This window comes from Tursiops truncatus, chromosome 15 (genome assembly GCF_011762595.2).
Source record: "Tursiops truncatus isolate mTurTru1 chromosome 15, mTurTru1.mat.Y, whole genome shotgun sequence".
NCBI classification, from domain to species: Eukaryota; Metazoa; Chordata; class Mammalia; order Artiodactyla; family Delphinidae; genus Tursiops; species Tursiops truncatus.
Window position 1 is genome coordinate 77,953,932 of NC_047048.1, and position 19,754 is coordinate 77,973,685.

At 42.0% G+C, this 19,754-nt stretch overlaps 1 protein-coding gene across 1 annotated transcript in view; it reads right to left on the reverse strand.

The window, feature by feature from the left end:
- The window catches only part of ZNF217 (zinc finger protein 217), a 39,291-nt gene extending 26,355 nt beyond the window's left edge, over window positions 1–12,936 (reverse strand). The window contains exons 1-2 of the mRNA XM_019943960.3: window positions 12,843–12,936; window positions 1,649–1,728 (exon numbers count right to left, since the gene is read on the reverse strand). The gene's annotated coding sequence lies outside the window, so the exon portion shown is untranslated. The remainder of the gene's footprint in view (window positions 1–1,648; window positions 1,729–12,842) is intronic.
- Between the last annotated feature and the right edge of the window lie 6,818 nt (window positions 12,937–19,754).

Here is a 19,754-nt window from a genome sequence, read left to right on the forward strand (position 1 = left end):
CTAGTGTCAAAATTGAGCAAAATAAAAGTCCAAACTTTTCAGTAGGAATAGGGAAACAATCAAATGTTTTGACAAATAATCGTTTCACTAAGAACAATGAGGCTCCTGGCCCTCAGACCTTGTTGCTACTGAATTATTTTCTGAGCAAAAAATGGTACTTTTCCCTATGCCCTCGCAAAACTACCACTTTGTGAGCATAATAGCATCATATGGTTTGTTAGTTACTGTTTCTCTCTCCTCCCTCCCCCCCCCACCCCGGCCCGGCAAAAAATAAAAAATAGAACAACAACAAAAAAACCATATTGTAGATTTTCAAATTGAAAGTAATTTTATTAACAGATCTATCCGCTAAGCGTTTTATAGGCGATCTTACGTTTGAGCAAAGAATTACAAAGAACCTTATTCCTGGAGACGTGCCAACAAAACTGGGAAGTCGTTGAAAAATTCTGCCAATGGCTGAGTGCTGGGTTGCAAACACATACTGTGTTTTTAAATGGACATAGAGTGATCTGAATGCGCTGTAAGGGCGTCTGTGGGACACATTCCGGCCCCTTAGAAGGTGGAGACTCACACTTAAGATTTACTTGGAAAGCGTGTATAGTTAAAACAATTAAGAATGAAAACTCCAAAAGCAACAGGAGGACGCCAGGAACATTCGGTTTTGTAGTAAAGCCAGGAACTCATTATTATCGTATGAAATGAAAATCGAAAATCGAACGTTGGTCTCCATATACTTAGCTCCGCCCACACATAATCCTGTTTCGCCCCCCCGCCCCCCCCCCCACCCCAGCTAGACTATCTCTAAAGGAGTCAGGTGCTGCAGAGACGCAGGCGACACAAACAATGGAACCAGAAATGTCCCTTCAAATGTGAGCTGATGCTCGGCACACGTTATTCGGGGAGAGAGCGAAAGACCCCACTTCACCTCTTTTTAATGCGACGCACATCACCTACACCTCATTTTTCACAATTATCCAAACAGACCAGCCCCCCTTAAGATCTATTTCCCAGTGTATGCTTATAAAATCGCACCATTATCTCTGATCTAATCCCAGTGATAGGAGCCCTCTGGCTTTAGTTAACTTCTGATTTTCTCTCCAGCTCCTGCCTGCCACCGCATTCTCAGATCTAACAACAAAAAACCCTTCTAATTTGCTATATTTAACATTCATTGGAATCATCTTTTGAGAGTTAGCCTTCATTAGCAGAGGAGGATGCCGTTATGATCTTCTTATTTTCGCAAGTATTTATTTTACTGTGGAACTATTATAGAGAAACGATTTGGAAACTGTATGTAAATCCCTGGAGCTGAAACGGAGCCAACACAGACTTAAAAGAATTCAGTGTTCAGAGCAGGAAAACCTGAAAAACTGCAGTGAGGAGTTAGCAGGAAAAGAAAATGAAAAAGTTAGGCAAACCTGCCAGCTCTGCAAACTACAAGGGACATTTGAGAAGGAAATGAAGAAGGGCAGCTCTTTTAACAGGACAGAATGCACTAAATGAAGTAGAGATCACCAGCGACTCCAGGGAACACCAAACTTCTCTCTTTCCTGTTAAGTTTATTCATCCCATTCAAGTCATCTCACAATTTTAAACGCCCTACAAAACATCATAATAATACATGATAAAAATAAATAGCAGAAATTACCTTGCAGAAGTGGAGGCAGGGTCTGGAACCAGGAGGCTTTCTCTCCCTGAGTTGGCCGGTCCACCTGACTCGGAACAATACTGGAAGAGATGTGATTGCTGGTTTTTATAAGCAAACCAAAAAAGGGAGGGGCCAAGAATAAGGCTCAGTATAAATAGAGGTTTAGATGCAATCCCAGCTTGACTAACCAATCATGGCTGTGTCTGTCCCATTGGCAAATTTGTTGAGTACCCTGCCCCACTTTACAAGCACAACTTCTATGCATCTTCTCTAATATCCTGGATGGTTTTCCAAGGCTGACTCCACTCAAACTGTCACTGTAAACTTCCTTTAAAAATTACACGGGTCACAAATAAAACAAACTAGAGAATATAACAAAAAAGAAACACTCAGATATAGAGAACAAACTAGTGGTTACCAGTAGGCAAAGGGAAGAGGGGGAGGGGCAAGAAAAGGGGAGGGCATTAAGAGATACAAACTACTATGTATAAAATAAATAAGCTACAAGGATATATTGTAAACACAGGGAATAGAGCCAGTATTTTATAGTAACTGTAAATGGACCTTTAAATTTTTTGAATCACTATGTTGTACACCTGAAACTTATATAACACTGTACATCAACTATACCTCAATTAAAAAAATATATATATATATAAAGTACTAGGGATGCAATATGCAACATGATTAGTATAATCAACACCGCTGTATGTTATATATGAAAGCTAAGAGAGTAAATCCTGAGTACTCATCACAAGGAGAAAAAGTTATTCTTTTTTTTTGTGTGTGTCTATATGAGATGATGGATGTTCACTAAACTTATTATGGTCATCATTTCGTGATTGTGAAAAGTCAACCATTATGCCGTACGCCCTAACCTTACGCAATGGCATATGTTGAATATATCGCAGTAAAACTAGAAGAAAAATAAATTACAGGGGTCATGTAACTTTTGGAGCACCTCTTTAAAGCTTTTGTACTCATCTAATATTCCAAATGGGGAGCTGTGGGGTGAGCGGGAGGTGACGGAAGAGGAAAGTAACTAACATCTATTGAAATGCAATTTTCATCATCATCTCAATAAATGGAACCATCTTCCAGCCACCCACGTAAGCCAAAACCTGGAAGTCAAACTATGATATTTCATCTCCAGCCCCACCTCCCGTCTCTCTCTCTCTCTCTCTCTCTCTCTCTCTCTCTCTCTCTCTCTCTCTCACACACACACACACACACACACACACACACCTTTAATCCATCAGCAGGGCCTATAATTTCTATCCTAATATATCTCAAATCTCTAACACAAGGCTACTGCACAGGACCACGATCTCTCACTCCTCCAAATATACCAAGGTGTCTCCAAGCTTCTTCCTTTCTAGGTTTGCCTTAGTTACGTTCTTCACCCATAGCCCAAGAGATCTTTTACAGTGTAAATCAGATCGTGTCACCACCCTGCTTAATGGCTTCCTATTGCCTCAGGAAAAAGAACAAACTCCAGAGCCTGCCTGCCAACCCTGTAGATCTGGCCCCTGCCTAAGTCTCCAGCCTCAAGTCTTGGCAAGCCCTCTGCTTAGAGCTCTAAGCTCCAGCCACAAGGCCTTCTCTCTGACCCAGAGGATCCAGCCCTGTGTTTCCCTTTGCCTAGTTCTATCTCTCCAGTCTTTCAGGAAATCAGCTTCTATTCCCCCTGAGAGGTTTAAACTCTGGGCTCTCTGGGGGGAGGCCCTCTGACAAGGTGTTGGAAGGTCTTCTCTCCAATAGTCCAATCTTGGGCTCAAACGTTCCTGCTCCAACCTCTTGACAGTGCATTAATCCTAGAATAATATTTAATCTTCATGGGTTTCAATTCCTGATCCATAAAATGTGTGATAAAGAAGAAAAAGAAGATGGGGGCTTCCCTGGTGGCGCAGTGGTTGAGAGCCCGCCTGCCGATGCAGAGGACACGGGTTCGAGCCTTGGTCTGGGAAGATCCCACATGCCGCAGAGCAACTAGGCCCGTGAGCAACAACTACTGAGCCTGCGCGTCTGGAGCCTGTGCTCTGCAACAAGAGAGGCCACGACAGTGAGAGGCCCGCACACCACGATGAAAAGTGGCCCCCGCTTGCCACAACTAGAGAAAGCCTGCGCACAGAAACGAAGACCCAACACAGCCAAAAATAAATTTAAAAAAAAAAGAAGAAGAAGATGGAGGAGGCGGGGAAGGGTGAGGTAAATTTTTTTTTTTTAATTTTTTAAATTAAAGTATAGTTGATTTAGGGACTTCCCTGGTGGTCCAGTGGTTATGACTCAGCACTTTCACTAAGGTGGCCTGGGTTCAATCCCTGGTCAGGGAACTATGATCCTGCAAGCCTCTTGGTGTGGCCCCCCCCAAAAAAAGTATAGTTGATTTACAGTATTATAATATATTAGTTTCAGGTATATGACATGGTGATTCAAAATTTTTGTAGATTATACTCTATTTAAGGTTATTATAGGGACTTCCCTGGTGGTCCAGTGGTTAAGACTCTGTGCTTCCAATGCAGTGGGCACGGGTTCCATCCCTGGTCAGGGAACTAAGATCCCATGCCATGTGGCGTGGCCAAAAAATTTTTTTTAATTTTTAAATTAAAAAGAAAATTTATTATATTGTTGGCTATATTCCCTGTGCTGTATAATATCAATATATTCTAGTAGAAGAAAGTAGATCTTAAAAGTTCTCATCACAAGGAAAAAAAATATTTGTAACTATGTGAAATGATTCATGTTAACTAAATGTATTGTGGTCACCATTTCAAAATGTATACATATACCAAATTACTCCATTATATACCTTAAACTTATACAGTGCTATATGTGAATCATATCTCAATAAAACTGGAAAAACTATATAATAATATAATTATATTATTTATATAAATAGTATTTCTGTTTTCATAAGACTCTTGGGAAAATTGAGGCACACTGTGCAAAGCTTGTAAGCCCAGAGTTTTGCAGGCCTGGCACTGTTCTAGGCACTGGAGCTAGAGCTTACAGTAAGCAAAGCAAACGCAGTTCTTTCTGTTCTGGAGCTTACCTTCTAGAGGGAGGCAGGCAACACACAGGCTCAGTGGAAAGGGGAAGGTGCCTGCTGTTTTTTGGACTGGGGCTCCCTGAGGAGCAGAGACCTCCAGGAAGTCCAGTGGCAAAGCATACTAAGGCAGGAAGCAGAAGGTGAGAAGGCTAAGGGCAGAAGACAGGCTGACCTAGGGAAAGCACTGCAAGGAGGCCAGTGCATCGGGGCCCAGCGGGTGAGGACAGGGGAGCAAGGAAATAATAAGGCAGGACCTTGTAAAGACAGAGGGAAGGACTGGGTTTTTTTGTTTGTTTTTTTTGGCCGCATCACAAGGCATGTGGTATCTCAGTTCCCGGACCAGGGATAGAATCCATGCCCCCTGCAGTGGAAGCTCAGTCTTAACCACTGGACCGCCAGGGAAGTCCCAAGGACTGGTTTTTGACCCTGGTAGCAGTAGGATATCAAAGATGGTCAGGGACTTCCCTGGTGGCACAGTGGTTAGGAATCTGCCTGCCAATGCAGGGCACCCGGGTTCGAGCCCTGGTCCAGGAGGATCCCACATGCCATGGAGCAACTAAGCCCGTGTGTCACAACTACTGAGCCTGCAGTCTAGAGACACAACTACTGAGCCCGCGTGCCACACTAAAGCCCACGCGACTAGAGCCCGTGCTCCGCAACAAAGAGAAGCCACCGCAATGAGAAGCCCGCGCACCACAGCGAAGAGTAGCCCCCGCTCGCCGCAACTAGAGAAAGCCCGTGTGCACAGCAACGAAGACCCAACACAGCCAAAAATAAATAAATGAATAAATTAATTAATTAAAAAAAAAAAAGATGGTCAATTCTCTGCTCTCATTTTATTTGCTGTATCTGCAGCCCTCGATAGAGTCAACCCTGTCCTCTTCCTTGAAACACGTTTCCCCTGATTTGGAACGCCGCGCTTTCCTGATTTCCACCAGTCCTCACTGGCTGCTCCTTCATCCCCTCTGCTGGTTCTTTTCCCCGGACTTCCAGGCTCTGAAGTGCCCCAGGGCCCAGTGCTGGAGCCTAGTCTTTTTCCTACTCATTCCCTAAGTATTTCATCCAGTCCAATGGCTCAAAATACCATCTATAAGGCTCCTAAATTTATATATTTCCCACCCAGACCTCTCCCCTCAAATCCCAAAATATATTTCCAGCTGTCTACTCCAGCTCCATTTAGATGTCCAGAAATTATTTCTAGATTTCAACCTCAGACCTTCTCCCACAGTCCTCCACCATAATGAATACATAAGATCATAGAATTGCATGAGACTCTCCAGGAAGGGAATGTAGATGGAGAAGAAAGCGTGGGTAGAGAGCTGGGTCAGCCACCGACATTGGATCATGCATCCCTGCCAGGTACCCCCCGAGCTCAAACCAATGCAATTATACTCATCACACATTATAGTAATTATTTCTGCCTGTCCTCCTCCCACTAGAGTCTAAACTCCATAGAAATACATGATACTGTGATTTGTTCTCTGCTGTATCTCCAAGTCTTAGTATGATGCCTGTCTATAGCAGGGATCAATAAATGTGTTCAAGACAAATGAATATAGAAATAATACTAATGCACAGAACTCAGCCGCAGTGAGATCCAGCCAAAAGGGACCTGAAGTTTGGGTGTTCAGGCCAGTCACTGGGGTCTTGGCTCAGTTTTCTCATCTGTAAAATGGGGCTTCTAACCTCTGTTTGACCTACCTCATTGGATAGTGGGGCTGCCCCCGTCATACCACGGGGAAGCTCTGTGCTGTATAACAGCAAAGGGTCGTTTTTACCATGACTCTTGTCTTGACTGCTGAGTGTCAACTCGGCAGGGGGCTCCACTCGTGTCTGGACTCATCTTTGGGTACACCTGGAACTCAGCTCCCCTGATGACCTTTACATCAGACCTGAAACCCAAGAGGTCCCGCACTTCGCTAAAAGCGCATTCAGAGTCTTTGAACTCACTTTTCTCTCCCTTTTGGATGAGATGCCTGGTGTAGTGAATGGTTTATATAGTTGGTTGGTTAGGAATTTTATTTTCTTTCATTTTTTGGTCTGAACCAGACTGTTAACTCCATCAAGAGTGGGGACTTGTCCAAACTCACACCCAGCAGAGCCTCCTGCATTTCTCTGCCTTGGGATGGGCTGGGTGGACTAAACCACTGACAGTTCAAAAAACTTCTATGCCAGAAACAGGGCCAGCTTGCCAAGAGGCTTAGCTGATAAGCTCTAACGTTGACTGAGTTCATGTGTGCTTTTCATTTGGTAACTCATTTAATCCACCTAACGACCCTGCGAGGCAGGGAGTATATTTTTCCATTTTTATAGACAAAGAACATGAGCACAAAGAGATTAAGTAGCTGGCAATAAGCAGCAGAACCAGGAGTCTAAATCCAGCACCTGCCTCTAGGGCCTCTGTCCTTACCTACAGATACACGACCTTCCTCATACCCCGGTCCCCTGCCTAGGTCTCCACCTCAGCTCCTCTCCCACCCTTTCCCCCTCCCTCACTGTCTTTCATCACAATGGCCTCCTTTCCTGTGCAGACACCGGCCAAGCCTCACCCCAACACCTCATGGTGTATCCCCAGGACCTTGAACCATGTCTGGCACATAATAGCTGCTCATTAAAATACTGGATGCAAAATGAGGGTGAATGCTGTGCGCCAGGTGCCTGCCATCTACTATCACATTACATTCTCCTAGTAATGGGCCCAGCGTTTTTCCCACATACCAGGGATACAGCTGTGAGGAAAGTGGACTCTGAGCTTGCAGAGCTGCCAATCCAGGAGAGATGCAGACGATCACATCTCTGTCACACTGAGCTCTTCACAATCTGCACTGATCTTTTCAAAAGTCAAATCTGATCACATCAGGGCCCTGCCCCAAACTCCCAACGTGTCTTAAAATAAAGACAAAATTTCTGGCAGGATCTGGTGGGCCCTGTGAAGACTTTGGACTTTATTCCAAAAGCGCTGGGATGCCAACAGGAAAAAAAATAGTAGTAAAACCGAAAGAACTATTGAATTTCAAGTGTTTCTTCCTTGAGAGATTATCTCCTGAAGGATCTCATCCTGGTTAAACAAAGAGGCCATAGCAAACATGAAGAAGTTACAGTCCTCTTGCTTCAAGCCCCCATTTTCCTCTCCTTCTGCCAAGGGTAGGATCACAGAATCACAGCAGTCACTGATCGCCGTGCCTGGCACCAGCTGTAATCTGATCAATCGTCACCCCTTGAGTTATTACTGCCTTTCCTTAAAAAAGAGGAAACTGAGGCTTAGAAGAGTTAAGTAGGCTAACTGAGGTCACACAGCTAACAGTTTGATTCCCTATCTTACAGACTAAAGCCAATGGGCAATTTGAACCCAACGTCAAACCTCAACTCTGTCACCTCTAAAAATCAACACTGGGGCTTCCCTGGTGGCGCAGTGGTTAAGAATCCGCCTGCCAATGCAGGGGACACGGGTTCGAGCTCTGCTCCGGGAAGATCCCACATGCCGCGGAGCAACTAAGCCCACGAGCCACAACTACTGAGCCTGCGCACCTAGAGCCCGTGCTCTGCAACAAGAGAAGCCACCGCAGTGAGAAGCCCGCGCACCGCAACAAAGAGTAGACCCTGCCCACCGCCACTAGAGAAAGCCCCCGCGCACCAACGAAGACCCAATGCAGCCAAAAATAAATTAAATAAATAAATTAAAAATAAATAAATAAAAATCAGCACTGATACACATTGCCTGACACCCTATTTCCTGAATATTCACCAGTCAGCCGTGTGTGGCTCCGGGGCAAAGTTGAAACCTCCTCACCCAATGTGCCTCCCCTCCCCCGCATTCTGGAACAGCCATATTTTACTCCATTGCCCTGGGGCTAGTCCCCTCCCATCTCAGTCACTCCCTGGCGTTCCTGGTGTCCCTGTGAACTCGGCCAGTCTTCCCCAACAGTCTGCGAATCTCCTTTGAAGGTAGGGGAGAAAGGTCATGCAAAGTATATCCCTACAGCAATTAGCAGAGTGCTTTTCACAGAGTTGGGAAGCAATATAGGTTTGTAAGATGAAAATATCCTAGACTAGGTCTCAAACATCCATGCCTTCCTTCACATTGCCTGTCAGAGCTCAGCAGCTAGCAAATCTTACAGATGCTATCCTCTCAAAATCTCTCAATGCACCCTTTCCTTCTTATTTCCACAGGCCTTGTTTCTTGTTTCATTCTGATCTGTGTATTAATCTCTTAACCGGTCCTCCTGTACCTGTCTTCTTCCTGACCCAGAATACTTTTCCCCGAACCCCACAAATAACCATCCTGCCACTGTCCCGTGCAAAAATCTCTAATTTTACCAAAAGAAGCCATACCTCCCTCTCTTAGGATGCAAAACTACGGCCCCAGCCAAGCTTTCAGCCAGATTCATTCCATAAATATTTATTTGGGAGCACTCCTCTGTCCCAGGCACTTGGCTAGATAGTAACTAAAGAATAAGATACAAAACAAATTGGATTCCTACCTTCATGGAGCTTACATTTTAATAGGAGAAATAGACATTAAACAAATTAAAACATAAATAAACAGAAAAGCATATAATTACAGTACCTACCCTGGAGAAATAATCACTCGGGTACTTAAAGAAGCATACACAAGGATGTTCATTGCAGCATTTTAAAACAGTGAAAAATTAGAAACAACCTATGTGTTCATAAAAAGGAAAATGGCCACATAAACTACAGTATATCCGAACTGAAGAATATAGACAACAGTTGGAAAGAATGAAGTGGTGTGGCTAGATCACCAAGACATTGTGGAGTAAGAAAACAAGGCTGCAAAAACGTATGCCATTTTTGTTTAAAAAGACACACACAGGGGCTTCCCTGGTGGCGCAGTGGTTGAGAGTCCGCCTGCTGATTCAGGGGACACGGGTTCGTGCCCTGGTCCGGGAAGATCCCACATGCCGCGGAGCAGCTGGGCCCCTGGGCCATGGCCGCTGAGCCTGCGTGTCCGGAGCCTGTGCTCCGCAACGGGAGAGGCCACAATGGTGAGAGGCCCGCGTCCGGCAAAAAAAAAAAAAAAAAAGACACACACAATAATATATTTTCCAAAGTAAATACATGTATATGTATATAATATTTATGTGTGTATATTATATATAAATATATTTACACATACATATATGTATACATGTACACCTATATTTCCATTAATACACATACATGTTTATGTATACATATATGTATGTATACATATGTATATATGTATGGGTATATTAATGTAAATAAATATATTTCCAAAGGAAATACATGTATATATTTATGTGTGTTATATATAAATATATTTACATATACATGTACACCTATATTTACATTAACATACACATACGTGTGTATGTATACATATATGTATGTATACGTGTGTGTATATATGTGTATATTAATGTAAATATATATGTACACACACATAAGAAATATATATATGCTGATCATTTCTCAATATATACAAATACTGAATCATTATACTGTACCACCTGGAACTAATATAATGTTATATGTCAGTTATATCTCAATAAATAAATAAGAAATATATATATGGAAATACACAAATAAAAGCTGGTTAATTCTCAAGTGTGGGCAAGGATCCAGGACAGTTTGGTGATAGCTAAATATTTTAATTTCTTTACATGTAAAGCATACTCATATGCCTACTAAAAAGAAATTCCAAACTGTTGAATACACTGCGAAATAAAAAAAAAACAGAGAATAAAATGTTTAGTATCTCCATCTACTGCCTTCTGATAAACGTTTGATAAACCATTCTCTGCTTACCTGTCTCCTTGCTCTGTGACGGCTTCCTGTCCCACTGTCACTTTGAATCTCTCCAAATACATGTGCCATGTATGTGCAAAAGTCAATCTGTAGCCATCCTGCCCACTCCCCAAGGACCACTCCGAATGCCACCACCCTCTCTTTGTTCAGTCACTGTTTGCTCACCCCTGCTTTGTGACATCTGCTAGATTACGCTTAGCCCACCTGAATGAATCACACCTCCTTGAAGGGAAGGCCAGTTTCCTCCATGACACAGTTGCTGGCACACAGGAAGTGTCTCAATATTTAGCTGTTCTATTTAATTAAATAAATATGCTCCCTGAATTCTTTCATTCACTCATGCATTTACTCTCTTACTCAACATTTATTAAGCACCTACTGTGTACCAGGCACTGTTCTAGGTGCTGGGAATGCCGCAGGAAAGCAAACCGATCAAAACGCCTACCCTCACAAAGTGAACATTTAATATTCTAGTGTGTTAAGTAAGTACTATGGAGAAAAATAAGGGGAGCGAAGGGGTCAGGAAACGGAACCGGTAGGTGTGGGAGGCGGGGGGATATTAAATAGGCTAGTCCAGGCCTTCCCTGGCAGACCAGTGGTTAAGACCGCGCTTCCTCTGCAGGGGGTGCGGGTTCGATACCTGGTCAGGGAAGTTCCGCATGCCAAGAAGTGGCCAAAAGAAAAAAAAAAAGTCTACTGCAGGTTGACTTCATAGGTGGAGACGTCTGAGTAAAGATCTGAATAGGGTTGCAGTGGGAGCCATGTGGGGTTCTGGGGAAAGAGCCTAAAAGGTTGGCCTGCAAAGACCTTGAAGTGTGTATCCAGTGACTCAAGGAACTACCAGGCAGCTAGCATGGTGGCCGAGTGGCTGGCGTGAAGTAAGAAGAGACAACTCAGAAAATGAGAATGGAGGGTATGCATATAAATTGCCTGGGGCCTTTGGGACTCTGTAAAGATAGGATTTTTATCTGAATGAGCCTGAGGGCCACTGAATGGTTTGAGCAGAGGAATGATGACCTGGATGGGGTATTAAGAGGCTGATTAAACAGATGATAAAATTAAGAGCACTTCTAAAGTAGTAAAGCAAGTAGTCTCCTTTGCTGAAATCACTCAGATATTTAACTGTGTTCATATTTTCAGGCTACGTTTACAATAACAACAACAATAACGAGGACAATAGCAATAGAAGAGATAAAAAGGATAAGAAGGGAGAAATAAAATAATTTATTGAGCCCCTGCTATGTGCCAGAGTCTTGACTCCACATCTAATGTATCCAATCAAGCTGTTACTTAGTTCTGATAACCTACCTATATTTATGTAAATATATAGAAATGTAAATGTATATATAAATTAAGTATATTTAAATTCATTTGCCAGATGAGGAAACTACAGCCATCAGAGGTTAACTTGCTTTCTGACTTACTAACTTCTCTGACTTCCTTGAGGTGCTACAACAAAACTAAAGTGGGGCTTCCCTGGTGGCACAGTGGTTGAGAGTCCGCCTGCCGATGCAGGGGACACGGGTTTGTGCCCCGGTCCGGGAAGATCCCACATGCCGCGGAGCGGCTGGGCCCGTGAGCCATGGCCGCTGAGCCTGCGTGTCCGGAGCCTGTGCTCCGCAACACGAGGCCACAACAGCGAGAGGCCTGCGTACCGCAAAAAATAAAAAATAAAAAAAAATGAAGTGAAATTCTCGCCCCGTCTAATTCCAAACCCCATGCTGCCACATGCCATTCTTTTTCACCCTAAGTTGTTTACCTTGGCCTTAGGAGGCTAGAGGGTAATAATAGGGATCATTGATTAAGTACTTATTATAGGCCAAGCACACTGTATGCACCATTACTGGATACCCAGGCAGAGTCAGTACCTTCTTCGCCCAGATTAGAAAGCGGCAACTCCGAGCAGTCATATGGATAGTGGTTAAAGGGCTGAGCTCATAAAACTGGGTTCAAACCAAGACTCTGGACTACCCAGCTGTGCCGCCTTTGCCACCTCACTTAAGCTCTCTTTGCCTCTGTTCTCCCCATTTTACAGATGGAGGTAAGAATACTCACTGACAAGTGTATCTAAGAGGAATAAATAAATCCTCACCTGTAAAATGTTTTGCAGAGAATTTGGCACATGGTAAACATTTAATTAAGACACACTATTATAATGAAGATTATTGCCCACGGTCACAGAAACTCACCCACTGCAGGACCCTGCCAGGGTATTTATTCATGGGTTGGAGAAGAGAAGTGTGTTTATAGAGGTGAGAGATTTGTCCTCTCCAGAACTGAGTCACTTTCAATCATCTGAGCGCCCACCCAATGTAGACTAAGTACGTGGAATTCCCTGGAAAAAAAGATACATACCTCAATCTGGGTGATCCTCCAGGAAGTTCGGAGACAACCCACCTTTCAGTGTTCCTTGGGCATCTTCTCCAAACTGAAGGTCAAGCAAGGCCTGAGCGACCCCTGAAGGAGGAGGTCAGAGGTGAGTGGCAGCAGGAAAGGATGTGGAACAGAAGAATCTCCTGACTTTAGGTGTGCCCTCTCAAGCCACGCCCTCCAATAGAACATTGGGATTTGGGAGAAGTGCTGGAGAGGAGATTAAGGTCTGAACCATACCCTTGACAGGCACAGAGTGACCAAAAAAATTCCTGGGTCTAGACTAAAGATCAGAGAGTTGCCCTAAATTTCTGGAGCATAGTTAATCCCAAACCAGCTACTTCACCACTTCACTTGCAGCAGCTCCCAACACTAACACAGCAAGTTTTCCCAGAAACCGGAACTGAATAAAATACAGTCTCCAGAGGCTTCCTGGATCCAAATCCTGACTCCACTGCTCAGCTGCTGGGGGACATCAGCCCGATGATTTAGCCTCTCTACCTCACCTGTAAAATGGGAATGATAGTCCCCAATGCATCAGGCGCCTTTAAGGGTTAAATGGGCTGATGGTGATGAGACCTTAAAAACCTTAAAACTGACTCAGTAAATGTCAGCCAAAACGACATTAGCCATCCGTCTCCCCGTCCTAAATCAGCCCTTCTACTTAACTAATCTCCTTGGCCTCTCTGACAACTTTTTTTCAAACGTCGTTAGCACATTTTGTTGACATATTTTTACAAATACCAAGCCTGCATGTCCTCTTAAAAATATTTTAAGAGATTATGTTTTGTTCCCACTTGCTTTGAGGAACAGCTTCAGCGCCGTTGAGTGGGATGAAAACAGTATAAAAGCAAATGAGGATAATAGGACCATCTTTCCTGAACTTTAAAAAAAAAAAAAAGAAAAAGAAAAGAAAAAGCAAAGAATTAAAGATTCAGATCCTGGGCTTTTAAAGACCATCTTGCTAAGCATTTTCTTACCAAGTTCCTTCTTTTTTTTTTTTTCCTCACCCATAAACACAACAGTAACGAGATAGTTTTTCTTTCTCTCTACTTTCAAAAAAAAAAAAAAAAAAACCAAAAACTCTGTCACATAAATTTCTCCAAACAGATACAATTGAATTTGCTATAATGATTTGTAACTATGTCCTTTAAAGAAAAGAAGTCTATGAACAGAAATAAACAGTTTCTGAAGCAGTTGTATCTGAAGTCAAGGAATTAGAACAACAACGTGTCCCCAAGGAAACAAAATAGAATTTGGACTCCAAGCTAAAATGGCTCTGCCTTAATCCTCTGTTACCCGGTACCATGGGGCTGCGTTTACAGGAAACGCCTGCCACCAGAAGTTTTCTGCTAGTTTTCAACCCGCTTTCAATCGTATTTTTGCATCATCAACTCAGCCATATGGAAACAAATAAAACACTCAGCTTAAAAAAAAAAAATCGTAGAGGGAAGAGATTGCTGACCTGTTCATTTCTACCTTCTCCAGGATGGGTAGAGAGGCAAGAAGAAATGCAGGCTCCCCTCCCCCTCCACGACTGGGCTTCCCGGCTGGGTGGAAACTATCTCATTACCACATTTTCAACAAGCAGACCGGTTTCCTTGTTTAATCAAAGTTAGTTTGTGGTTGTTTGGCAGTCTGCGCTTGCCAGGTTTTTATGGCTATAGAAAATGTGTATTTATTTATTTTGAGATGGCTATGACCATATGACACATGAGCTAGCCTTAGCCAATGATTTATAAGAGCTCTGAAAAGCACTGCCTTTAAACATTTTAATAGAGGCTCTCTCATCCTTTGCAAGTGGAAGTGTAAATTGGTACAGTCCTTTTGTAAACAACTCAGTGAGACAAGTCAAGGGCCTTACAAATGTTCATACATTTAGGTGCAGCAATAACACTCCTGAAATCAATCCCAAGGAAATAACTCTAATCAAGGAAAAGGTGTTATGAACAAAGACATTCATGGCAACAAGACTTAATATAAGGGGAAGAAAAACACACACACACCCTCTCTCTCCACATACATGTGGAAACACACAGAGGAATAGCTAATCATCCAAATTATGCCCCACTTTTGCATGTAGCCATTTTGAAATTAGAAAGTTTTAAAAAAATAATGCCATTGGGAAATAGTTAAAATAGCAAATGGAAAAAAATCAAGATGCAAAATCATATTTTTAATAAACTATGTCTTTTTATTAGTAAGCAAAAAGAGAGCATCTAAGAATATGTAAAACTGTTGAAATTGGTTTTCTTATCGCGGAAATTTTAGTACGGACTGTGCATCATGTGATACCGAGGGCTTATTGTTCATTCGTTTGCTGTGATAATGGCATTTTGAGTTACTAGTAAAAATTGACATATTTTTTAGAGATATATATTGTAGAGTATAGGAGATGAATGGCCTGGTATGTTGGAGTTTATAATATTTAGCAAACTTTAAAAAGGAGAGAATTGAAGCAAATGTGTTTTACATCTTGAAACTGCAGAACTGAGGTTGGGCATGGGGGCTTCACTATTCTCTCTATTCTTATGTTCATTTCAAAATTTCTATTAAAATTTTTTAAATGGTTGTTTTTGATCATGGGATATGCATGACCTTTTTCTACCTCCTATTTTTCTTGAAATATTTTCTCTTATATGCCTGTATTACCTTTGAAATAAAACAAATTAACATTTATTTTACCAAAAAGAAATTTAAGAGTTGACAGTCCCATGAGATGTCTTTATTGCTGTGTAATAGTAATGAATCCTCAGAATGCTCTGATAAGCCTAGGTAGCTTAGAATGTGAGCTCATAAATGGTCCAAATCCTCTCTGTGGGTTGCACCACTGTCTGAGACTATGCTGTAAATATGATCAGCTGATAACAAGGCCAGCTGCAGCAAACCATTTTAAAGATTAGGAACCATTTAAAAACACACACACACATACCACCTCCTGCCTCTTAAGTGTTAAGTGGTGAGATACTCTGGTTTTATTTCCAAAGTTTCATGCAATAATCATGTAAGCAGCAAACAGCGCAGAGATCCACATACCGCCAAGCTGACTCAGAAGGAAGGGTTCCACATTCCTTAATTAGCAGCATCAGAAAAGCACCACTTCCTGCAGTGGAGTTTCCCATTTCGCCAAGCTACTCTTGGCTCAACACACCCCACAAGTTCACGGGGAGGATTTCCATAAAGTCTGGAAACATAGATAGTGTTATTTCATTTATTTTATTTATTTATTTATTTATTTTTATTTTTTTATTTTTTGCAGTATGCAGGCCTCTCACTGTTGTGGCCTCTCCCGTTGCGGAGCACAGGCTCCGGACGCGCAGGCTCGACGGCCATGGCTCACGGGCCCAGCCGCTCCGCGGCATGTGGGATCTTCCCGGACCGGGGCACGAACCCGTGTCCCCTGCATCGGCAGGCGGACTCTCAACCACTGCGCTACCAGGGAAGCCCTCATTTACTTTATTAATTTACTTTACTGTTTTTTTGTTTTGTTTTATTCGATTATACCATTCTATTAGTCTGTTGTATTCTAATTTTTTGCAGATTGAAGAGTTTCATGATGATATTATGCATTTCCTTCTTTGTTTCCAGACTTCACAGACACCCTGTAAATATTGAGATCAAAGTTGGGAGCAGAATAGATGAACAATACACCAACTTGAAAATACAGTTCTCTTGGTTATTAATAGTCCAAAGATTCGAAGTACTGGGCCAGAAGTTTCTTTTTTACTACCATTTACTTAAATTAAGTTTCTGGTTTGTATTAAAATTCTCTAGCAGGTCTCTTATAGGGAGCAAGAGTCTGAGGGAGGCTTCCAAACAAGATTACACAGTTTTCCAAGGTGATATATTTGATCATCTTCGAAAAGGCAGGGGCATCACTGTTGCAACCTTAATTGAAATGTCAAATTCTCTGGAAACAGTCTCCTTGTAAATGCTGGACTTAACCATTGTCACCATTATTTGCTTTGAACTTCAGAGGTTTTGAAAAAATGTAAAATAACCCAAATAATTGACAGATAATTGACAGATTTGACAGGCACTTAAAAACTATTTGGAAAACATTATTTTGCAGTTTGAGGGATCCTAAATCTGCTCTATGACACAATATTCCATTTTTCTACTTCAGACTTCTCTTCCTTAATCTATGTCTTTTCAAAGACTCCTTCTTTTAGCCCATCAGGTTGATAGATTTATATTTAGTTTTTAATTAAGTATCTTAGCTGTAAATAAGAAGACGTAAGAAAAGCTCATAGCCTTAGACTACAAGATAAAGCAGGTGTCTGCCTTAGTGGCAAACCTGCCTTCTTAGGGGTCTAAGAGGGAGCAAAGAAGGCCTACTTAGGAATTTTATTTCTTCTGAAGACATCCTCTGGCATTTGAGAATGTCTGAGGCTGTTTAGTGGGTAAACTAACCTTTGATTGGGTCTCTTAAGAATGAAAGCCTTTCCTTCTGACCCCAGAGAGTAATGAATTACTTCTAATACTACATGATAAATTATGATGAAAACTATTTTTTTTTAATTCATGTGCTTTAAATAACAATGATGTCAAGTAGAGTTGAGAGCCAAGGGCACTGGATAAAATTAAACAGACTTTGGGCTTTTGCTGTTCTTGGATCATATAAGAGCTACAGTTTGACTCTATCCCTGACTCAGTTTCCCTGCTTATATCACAAGACACTAGGAGGGTGCAGGAAAAGTGCCCCATGACCATGATACTGTCTTTTTTTGGCCGTACTATGCAGCACGCGTAACTTCCCCCAACAGGGATCGAACCTGTGCCCCCTGCAGTGGAAGTGCAAAGTCTTAACCACTGGACCACCAGGGAAGTCCAATATTGCCTTTTTGGAGACATCAAGATGTCATAGATATTTCATCTTGAAAATAACCATTTATAAACATAGTAGTTGGACTTTCCTGGTGGCGCAGTGGTTAAGAATCCGCCTGCCAATGCAGGGGGCACGGATTCGAGCCCTGGTTCAGGAAGATCCCACATGCTGCAGAGCAACTAAGCCCATGCGCCACAACTACTGGGCCTATGCTCTAGAGCCTGCGAGCCACAACTACTGAGCCCTCATGCCACAACTACTGAAGCCTGCGCTCCTAGAGCCCGCGCTGCGTGACAAGAGAAGCCACCGCAATGAGAAGCCCACGCACCGCAACAAAGAGTAGCCCCCGCTCGCCACAACTAGAGAAAAGCCCGCGCACAGCAACGAAGACCCAACGCAGCGAAAGATAAAAATAAATACATAAATCATTTTGTAAAAATAAATAAATAAATAAAATAAACATAGTACTTTGAGGACTTCGCTGGTGATCCAGTGGTTGAGATTCTGCACTTCCAATGCAGGGGGCACAGGTTCAATCCCTGGTCGGGGAACTAGGATTCCCGCATGCTGTAAGGCACAGCCAAAAAAAAAACCAAACAAAGAAAACAGTATTTTGTAAGAGAATCCTGAACCCAAGAAGCTGTCTCCTTTCACCCTCAAAGAAATCAAGACTGAAATAGAACTGTTCTCATAAACATTTTAGGGATATTATTTATATCTGAGTTTTTGCTTGTGGAAAAAGATATCTGAATTCACTCTCAAGTTTTGTCTCTTTCCATCTCTGTGTGTGCCCTCCTCTTTACTTCTCCAAGTTATGAAAGATTTTATGTGTTTCTGAGTTTTCAAGTATGCAGCTAAATACTGTAAATTCATCAGAGAAATACTGGAATTTCAACCTGTAATAATTCAAAACGTCTTTGAACAACAGGCACCCACCATTCATGTATATTCTATTGTATTCTGGTCACATAGAATCCAGTGTGACTGGTGCCCACCTGGAGTTGTTCGATGGGCTGAAATAATCTTAGCAAACTTGCAATGGTTTGGGTACAACCACTGCTCCTTGTCATTTAGCTGGGCCTGCTGCTGGTGCCACCATCTGTTAGATAGCGACTCAAGAGACCTCCTGGACTTGTTGATATTTCTTCGCCTTATCGGTGCATCATAAGTTGGAGTATTTCCTTAGTCATAGAGACTGGCCGTTTATTGGGATGTTTGCAGTAGGAACTACAGTTGAAGATAACAAAATTAAACATGAATGTGAAAAAATTATATATTCTTTCTTCTTGAGGGCTTAAGATTGGTTTTGCTATTTTCTGATTCTTACTATTAGTTGTTTTTAGGAGTAGAGATCTGATTTTTTTTTTTTTACTCTTTCCTATGACGTTTGAATGTTTAAGTTTTTTGAAAATATTTACATTTTCTGACCAGCCAGCATAATATCTTCTATGGTTCCTAAGATGAAGAAAATAAGAGAAAACTAGAGAGATTTGGCAAGCAAGTACGTAATAATCTGGCAAAGAAATTCTTGAGCGAGAGTATATGGGTTTGAATTTACTGGAACATTTGAAAGCAATTAAAATGTATTTTCCCCCTCAAACTTATTTTTGTCCTTTTTACTTTAAGCACACACAGGCATACAACTGAAAAATAACATTGCAATATAAATGAATCATTAAGCTGATCGAGCCAAGAAGCTACCGCCAGGGATCTTTATAGACTAGTAGATGGAGTGTCTGTAATCCATTCTCAGGCTTTTTGTAGGTGTCAAGACCAACTCTTTAAGAAAAGCTGACCAGATCCTCAATATTCAAGTTGAATTTCTATTTACTGACTGATACAGAATATCCTGCATAGTGTTAAAAATACCAACTTCCAAATAGTTGCTGAAATGTTATCTATATGGTTAAAGTATGCATAATATATGTTGAACAGATGTAAATAGGATACAGTAGAGGCCACAGTAGATGAATCAGAATTATTCAGGATAAGTCCACAGTAAGCAGAAGAATATTGTTATTAGGTCTGTGCACCTGCCATATTTTAATTATAAGAGTTTACACATGTTA